This window comes from Phaseolus vulgaris, chromosome 5 (genome assembly GCF_051622355.1).
Source record: "Phaseolus vulgaris cultivar YP4 chromosome 5, ASM5162235v1, whole genome shotgun sequence".
NCBI lineage: Eukaryota > Viridiplantae > Streptophyta > Magnoliopsida > Fabales > Fabaceae > Phaseolus > Phaseolus vulgaris.
This window is the reverse complement of record NC_143502.1, coordinates 25706873-25714605: the sequence shown is the minus strand read 5'-3', so window position 1 is coordinate 25714605 and position 7733 is coordinate 25706873. Positions and strand designations below refer to the sequence as shown.

General features: G+C 34.0%; 1 long non-coding RNA gene across 3 annotated transcripts; it reads left to right on the top strand.

Moving 5' to 3' along the window:
• The first annotated feature begins 1551 nt into the window (after nucleotides 1-1551).
• Nucleotides 1552-7281, top strand: LOC137835322 (uncharacterized). Of its 3 annotated transcripts, none has more exons than XR_016521244.1 (2): nucleotides 1552-3550; nucleotides 6770-7281. It is a non-coding gene; the product is annotated as an uncharacterized LOC137835322 (long non-coding RNA). The 3 variants fall into 3 exon arrangements; XR_016521245.1 differs by lacking the exon at nucleotides 6770-7281 and adding an exon at nucleotides 4379-5057; XR_016521243.1 differs by lacking the exon at nucleotides 6770-7281 and adding an exon at nucleotides 3670-5057.
• The last annotated feature ends 452 nt before the right edge of the window (nucleotides 7282-7733 follow it).

The following is a 7733-nucleotide window of genomic DNA, read 5'->3' as shown; positions in this document are numbered from 1 at the left end:
AGGTTTGTGACTTTTATGGCTGAAGTTGAACCGTGGATGAAAGGTGAAAAGAAATGGAAAAATATAGGCAAACTTCTTAAAGAATCCCTGTTAAAACACTCACAAAAGTGTTAATTAGGAGGGAGCTAAGAGACAATTGAGGTTGAATTTGTGTAGCAATTCATCAGTCAATCAAAGTTGGAAAATACATGGGTTGAGCACCTCTCTTTATAGCCCAAATGGTGCCAAATATATGAAAATACTCTCCACTCATAGCTTGACAAATGACACTCTATAATGGGAGCAAATCCTCACCATTTATGGAGAGACAAGTGGTGGCTTATGAGTGGAGAGGATTTCTCTCCATTGAGGTGCAACCATGTGGCAATCATGTTTCCCATGTTGGTTGTCCAGTTGACCCTTCATACTTTCCTTGCTATGTAGCTGTTGTTCATGCCTCCTTAGAAATCTCTCCAAAACCCCTAGACGATTTAGGGTTGCAAATGGGCTCAAAGAGGCCTAATTGTAACCTAATTAGACTCTCCACTTCTTATTCTAATAGGCCCAATACATGACCCAAAATAAGCACAAAAAAGGCCCAAATATAAGTCCAAATAAAATCCTACACTATTCTTTACAATTTAATAAGATTAAGAAATTTGGAAGAAAAGTTAAAAATTAATTCTCCATAAAAATAAAGTTTTTTGAACTCCTCTTCTTTTTCCATTCTTCTAGCCATAACCCTACTTAAAGACTCGATAATTTATATCTAATTAGTTATCAATGTTTTAGCTACCAACTTTATAATTTAAAGTAGTTGGTAGTTATAAATTTGGTAACTAATTAAATATGAATTTATAAATTAGTGATTTATTAATAATAGAAACTACTTTAGATATTAAAAAAATTATCTTTAAAATAATATCTAATTTAATCAATATATTAACTAATTATTATATTTTTATCTAAAATTAGTTTGTATTTAAAAATACTTTTTTAGAAAAATGAATGAAATATAATGATAATTAACTTTATCTCTGAAAATTATATTTAGTTTAGAAAAAATGAAAACCACATAAATAGCATGAACGGAAATGAAATTAGTAATCTTCACTTCTCTTTTACTCATAGGTATACCAACTCAAACTTTGTATAAATGGCAACTTCGTTATAATTTTTTCAATAAACACTTCTAAAATAAATAAATAATAAAATTATTTTTTCTAAAATTAAAAGACCTTTATAAGTTAGCTCATACGTAAATTAATTCTAGTTTGTATAAATTTTCTTTTAAAAAATTATTTATGAAAAAATATTTCAACTAACAAATGAAATGAAAAAGAACGAAGGAGGAGAACATAAACTATCTGACTTTTGGAGGAAGATCATAGTAATATTTGTACTTGTATAAACTAAAAGGGCCTAGATAGTACGTGGAACTGGGACTGGTAGTAACAATTGTCTTAGATTTCTCGGTCGCTCCTCCTTCGCCCTTTTTGTATTCGCTTTCTAGCTCTCAATCGTTCCTCCTTCACTCCTTTTGTGCTTCTCAACACTTCATGATGGAAACCGTCCAGCCTCAAAACTTTTGGCCAAGAAGATAGATGAAGATCGAGCTTTAATAAAGAGTTTGTAAAGTCTTTTTCTTCTTCTTAGCCTTGTAAAAATTGTATAGAGTAGTTAGGAAGTTTTGGTCCTTGTATTTTGGGCCAAAGTAGAGAAAGATGTAAATAGAAAACAAAGTAATGTGTAAAATAGTAAAAGAGGGGTGCAAATAGAAATGTAGGCAAGGAAGGCATGAGTCTCCACATGTCTTCTCCTTAATGGAGAGGATTTGCACCAATAAGGTGGTGACACTTGTCACACTCTCATTTGAGAGTTTTTGAGAGACTTTATCCTATAAATAGGAGTCTCTTGTACATGTATTTCTTTAACTTTGAATTAGTAATGAAATGCTGCCTAATTTTGGCCATTCTACTTGTTCTTAAGTTCTTCCTAGGTTAGTCTCCTTCAAGACTTAGCCTAGACTCTTTCCTAGTGAGTTGGCCTCACCTCTCACTCTCACAAATTCCTACTCCACTTCAATCCATGGAAACTCCTCTTGAGTTTCTTTAATGCTTCCGCTCATCATATCTCCTTCATCATTCATCCAAAGAAGAAATTACAAAGATCATTACTAGAAGAAGATCGTTTTTCCATCATTTGGTATTCAGAGCTATGGTTGTAAGATCTTCTTCTATTTTTTTCTAAATTCCGTGTTGTTCATAATGTTCTTGATTGTCTTGAATGTTTACCGATTGATTTTGTGTTTTTTTGTCTTTTTGTTCGGTTCAAATTAATTGTTCTTACTTGAACCTTCATGTATGTGCTTTTAGGTGTTCTTGTGTTCATGTTCATGTGTGCTTTTGAATTTTTTGAGTTTTCTTCAAATTTGTTCGGTGAAATTTTCATATAATTGAGTCATTTTGATTTTATAATCATATATGTTTTGTCTAGAGTCATGTTTAGTCAAAATTTGTCATAAACTCCATTAGTTGAACTTTTTGAAGTTTTTTTTTCAAATTTCTTCATAGATTAGAGCTCTTGAGTGCTTTTGATTTTCATTTTTGAGTTCATAAATTGCTACTAGATCATTAGCAATTTTCTTTGAGTTAGGTTTCCATTATTACTCTCTCAAAATTCATTTTCGAAAATTCTCGAAAAATTTTCCGAAAATTGTTCGTGGTTCTAAAAGAAATTTCCAGGTGTGAAGAGTAGTTTGGACTTGTTTGTGAGATCTCATTGGATCTGTGGTGCGAATAGCAGTTCTGAATCCGTTTGTATTGTCAAAATTTCACGAAAATCTGTTGCACGTTCACGTTCACGTTCATATGCGTTTTCAATCCGTTCATCTTGTTCTTCATTCTTGATGTGATTTTAAAAACGTGTGAGCTGAGTTTGGTGCGAAGGTGAGAAACATAAGTTTGACGAAGAATTTGTTCGGTGTGAAATCTAATTGAAGCGGTGTGGTGTTGGAGGAATCACGAACGGAGGTGTTTTGCGGTTTTTGGCAAACGAAATTGGTGTAAGGAGGTTTTGCGGCTTCCGGCGAACATAATCAGTGGACAGAGGTTTTTGCGGTTTCCAGTGACCTAAATCAGCGAGGAGTTGTGTTTTCCGGCGACCTAAATCGTTGAAACTGTGAGTTTCCGGTGCGTTTTCATCTACATTCTTCATTCTCTGGAACGATTTTTAAATCAAGTGATTGGAGAACACTGAATGAGATATTGCGGTAAGGAGATTTGAACCGCCGAAATCAGAATTTGCTTGAGATTTGGTGCGTTGCTGGAAGAATCAGTAACAGAGGAGTTTCAATTTTCCGGCGAAACCGGTTAACGGAGAAGACGATCGATTTGAAGCGATTTGCTGGAGAATTTGAGATTCAGCGAGCACTAACCAAAAAGGAACTGTAGTGTTTCGTATGAATTGATTCATTGCAGCCAAGGTGTTTGTTCAATAAGCATGAATTAGAATTGTGTGAGTTGAAGGTGTAGCAAAGTCCAGTGGCATTCAGTTTCTGTGAATTGAAGAGGTGCGTTCAATTACATTTACGTGCAATTTTAATTACAATTGTTCTGTTCTGTTAATCTTCGAAATAAGAGAAGTTGAGTAGTGGAGTGGTTGATCTGAGACGGTGTAATTTTGATTCAGTGTAGTTTGTGTTGAGTAGTTGGAATAGGCATTCCATCAAACACTTGGTGTTCTATACTGGATTGAAGGATTTCCTGTGGTGATTCAATTGGACCAACAACTAATTCAACATAAACAAGTTATTGGCAATTGATTTAACAGTGTAGTAATTGTTTTGATGTAGATTTGGGTGCAGAAGTTTTATGGTTTGGCTATTTTGGTACAAAATCCTGCACATAATTGGTGTATATTGTTGAATAGTTCGCAGCTGCACAATTTTAATCTTTTGATTAGTGTAATTTGGTGGTATAATTTTGTGCATTGAAACTGTTTATGAATTGATCACGATGTTGTGATGTAGTATGATGACTTGAATTGTTTGCATCATTTGGTTCATAATTGGTGTTTACAATGCAATGCTTAATTGAGTAAAATTCCGGTGCATAATTGGTTGGTGTATTGATCCAGAGATTTAATTAAAATTGCCTCATTGAATGCAAGAAAAGTGAGATAGAGAAAGCAAAGTGCGTAAACTAAATTGGTTCAATTTTGTTGAAGCAAGAATTTTACTGGTGCAAGTCTTGATGCAGAATTTTCCGGTTTAGCTTGTGAAATTGGCAAAGTGAAGCTGTTGGTGAATTTTAAAATTGCAATTGACAATCGTAGGTCTTCATACTAGCTGTTCTGATTCAGATTTGATTGCTTGAAATTGTTGATCATTTTGGTGCAGATTTTAAATAAAAAAAAAAGTATGTCTACATTTGAATTCAATTTGTGAATTACAAATTGATTGAAGCTGATGCAGTGAATTGTGGGGTCCGTAAATTTGAAGAATTTGATGAGAATGGTGTGCCGAAGGTGCAGGTGAATCAAGTACTAGCAAGGTGTGCAATTAATTGAAGAAATTAAAGTAGAATCAGTGAAAGCAAATTTGAAAATTGTTGAATTGGTGAAAGCGTGATTGTGGGTGCTTTTAACTAACAAAAAATAGTTATATGTTGAGTAATTAGAAGTGTGTATTGGCAGCTACTGGAATTTGCAATCACACGGTGGGACCCATTCTTTAAAGTTAAATGCAATTTGTTGAATAATGAGGGAGCGTAAATTTTGGTGAGAAATTTGGCAATTGGAGTTCCTTTGCGCGGACCTGCGAGAATTGAGTTCTTTGGACCAAGCTACATTGGGCAGCAACATTTTGGATTTCATGGTCTACTAAGAATTTTCATCATTCTTTGTTTTTCTTTTTGTAATCCAATTCTAGTGCCAATCTTTAGGTGCTTCTTTTGAGTGCCTACTTTCTTGAAAACCTTTAATTTCTTGCTTGTCTTGATTTTATGGATAATCTTTGTGTTTGTCATCTCTAATCTCCTTTGAGTTTCACTCTTCAAATTGAGCTTTTATTGCTTTTATTATTGACCTCTTGAAGTGGAATATACCTTGAATTTGTTCTTTGTGAGAATTGAGCTAACTTCTAGGTAGCATCCTAAGAGAAGGCAAAGGACTTTGTAAGGGGTACTCACCTTTGGAGGACAAACAAGTAAAGGCTTGGAGAGAAACACTTGTGAGAGAAGAGAAGAAAACATTGAAGATTATTTTTTTTTTAAATTTTGTGTGATTTCAATTGTTTTGTAATTTGGCCATTATCTTTACTTTAGGTGTCTTGGAAGAGCCTTTGGTGTTCTTCCATCTCCTACAAGTTTTCTTTAATTTTCTTATTAGATACACGCTTTAGACGGTGAGTGTGTCTTGAAGGTTCACAAGTGCCAACAAGCCTCACCATTAGGAGTCGTCTAGTTTAAATTTTTGCAATTTAAATTCTTAGTTTTTAAAAGCTTTCTTTTAGTTTCTTTCTTTAGAAAACTCTTTGTTTGGGTTGAAGAAGTTTTCATTGGAAGGAGATTTGTGAAGTGCATTGGGATAAGTTCTGGCTAGGAAAGACTTGGTACTTAAGAGTGTCCATTGTGACCCACCTCTCTTTCCTGGGAATTTACCTTGTGTGCTAAACTCACTTTCCTTCTTGTGAAAAATCTTTTAAATACAAAGCTTAATATGTCTATGTATACTTCTTGTCATAGTAGAAAGATTTATAATCCTCATTATCAAAAAAAGGAAGGGATGCGTTTTGAGCCTAGAAGTTTATATTATTCTACAGAGCCTGAAATATACATTCCTTACTTTGATGGAAATAAAAATGTTGAAGCATATTTAGAATGGGAAACAAAAGTTGATCAAATCTTTGAAAAACATCAATTGGATGAATTTAGAAAATTTTCCATGGCTACCCTAAGTTTTGAAGAATATGCTAGGTCTTGGTGGATACAAAGGGAAGCTGATGTTAGAATTGGTAGAAAATCAGAAATATTGAATTGGGATGAATTGAAGATGTGTATGAGAAGAAAGTTTGTTCCACCTTCATATGTGAAAAAGAAAAAGCTTAGAGAAGAAATGAAAGAGCTTGTAGAAAAAGGAAGAAATTTTATATACAGAGAAAAAGAATATGTTAGAAGAGAAAAGGAGTTTAGAGAAAAATTCCAAGCTCTTGTCAGAAAGAAAGAAGAGAAGGAGAAAAGGGAGAGAGAGGACAACGAAAGGAAAGATAGAGAAGAGAAAGAAAAGAGAGAAAAAGTGATGATAGAAAAAGAAAGTATAAAAAAATCTTTTTCTGGAGTTGAATCATATATTGATAACATTTTATCTTCTCTAGAAAACCCTTGTGAGGATGTGCTTGAAGAAAAATCTATGTTTGGAGCTGAACCAGAAGAATGTTTGATTGAAAAGGAAGAAGAGGAAACCCACGAAGAAGAAGAACCTTTTATGACACTCCCTCAAAGGATGAGAAAGAATCCTTAAAGGGGGATTGCAATACTTTGAACTCTTCTTTTCAATTATATAATGTTCATTCTTCTTTACAAAAATCTCAAAAACCAAACTTTGTGATGTTGTTGCCTAGCTTGGGCAATAAACAACACAAAGTGAACAAAAATACTTTTGAAAGGGGCCTTATGTTTTTCTTTAAAAAGAAATTTAAAGATAAAGGGCCTTATTTTTGTTTAGTTTTCTTTTGTTTTAATTTTCTTTTAAAAAAGAAATTTATCTCATGTTTGTTTGATGTTTATTGTAGATTGACATTTGACCTAGGAGGAAAACATCAAATAAACAGAGGTTGCTGTCATTGAGCATCATTCAGATCTGAGGACAGATCCTTTTCAAGAGGGAGGGGATGATGGAAACCGTCCAGCCTCAAAACTTTTGGCCAAGAAGATAGATGAAGATCGAGCTTTAATAAAGAGTTTGTAAAGTCTTTTTCTTCTTCTTAGCCTTGTAAAAATTGTATAGAGTAGTTAGGAAGTTTTGGTCCTTGTATTTTGGGCCAAAGTAGAGAAAGATGTAAATAGAAAACAAAGTAATGTGTAAAATAGTAAAAGAGGGGTGCAAATAGAAATGTAGGCAAGGAAGGCATGAGTCTCCACATGTCTTCTCCTTAATGGAGAGGATTTGCACCAATAAGGTGGTGACACTTGTCACACTCTCATTTGAGAGTTTTTGAGAGACTTTATCCTATAAATAGGAGTCTCTTGTACATGTATTTCTTTAACTTTGAATTAGTAATGAAATGCTGCCTAATTTTGGCCATTCTACTTGTTCTTAAGTTCTTCCTAGGTTAGTCTCCTTCAAGACTTAGCCTAGACTCTTTCCTAGTGAGTTGGCCTCACCTCTCACTCTCACAAATTCCTACTCCACTTCAATCCATGGAAACTCCTCTTGAGTTTCTTTAATGCTTCCGCTCATCATATCTCCTTCATCATTCATCCAAAGAAGAAATTACAAAGATCATTACTAGAAGAAGATCGTTTTTCCATCACTTCAACTCTTCAACTCTTCAACTTTTTGGTGCTCAGTCGAGAATTAACCTGCAGAAGGTTCTGTGACAATCAAGTAAGTACTCTATATTGAAAGTGTATGATGTAATTGATAAAAGCGTACCTTACTCTTGTGTACTCTCATTCATGGGTTGTGACCTAAACCGGCGGTCACCAGGTTTGTGATGTAGTCGCCGGATGTGAACCTAGAAGACCAAGTGATCA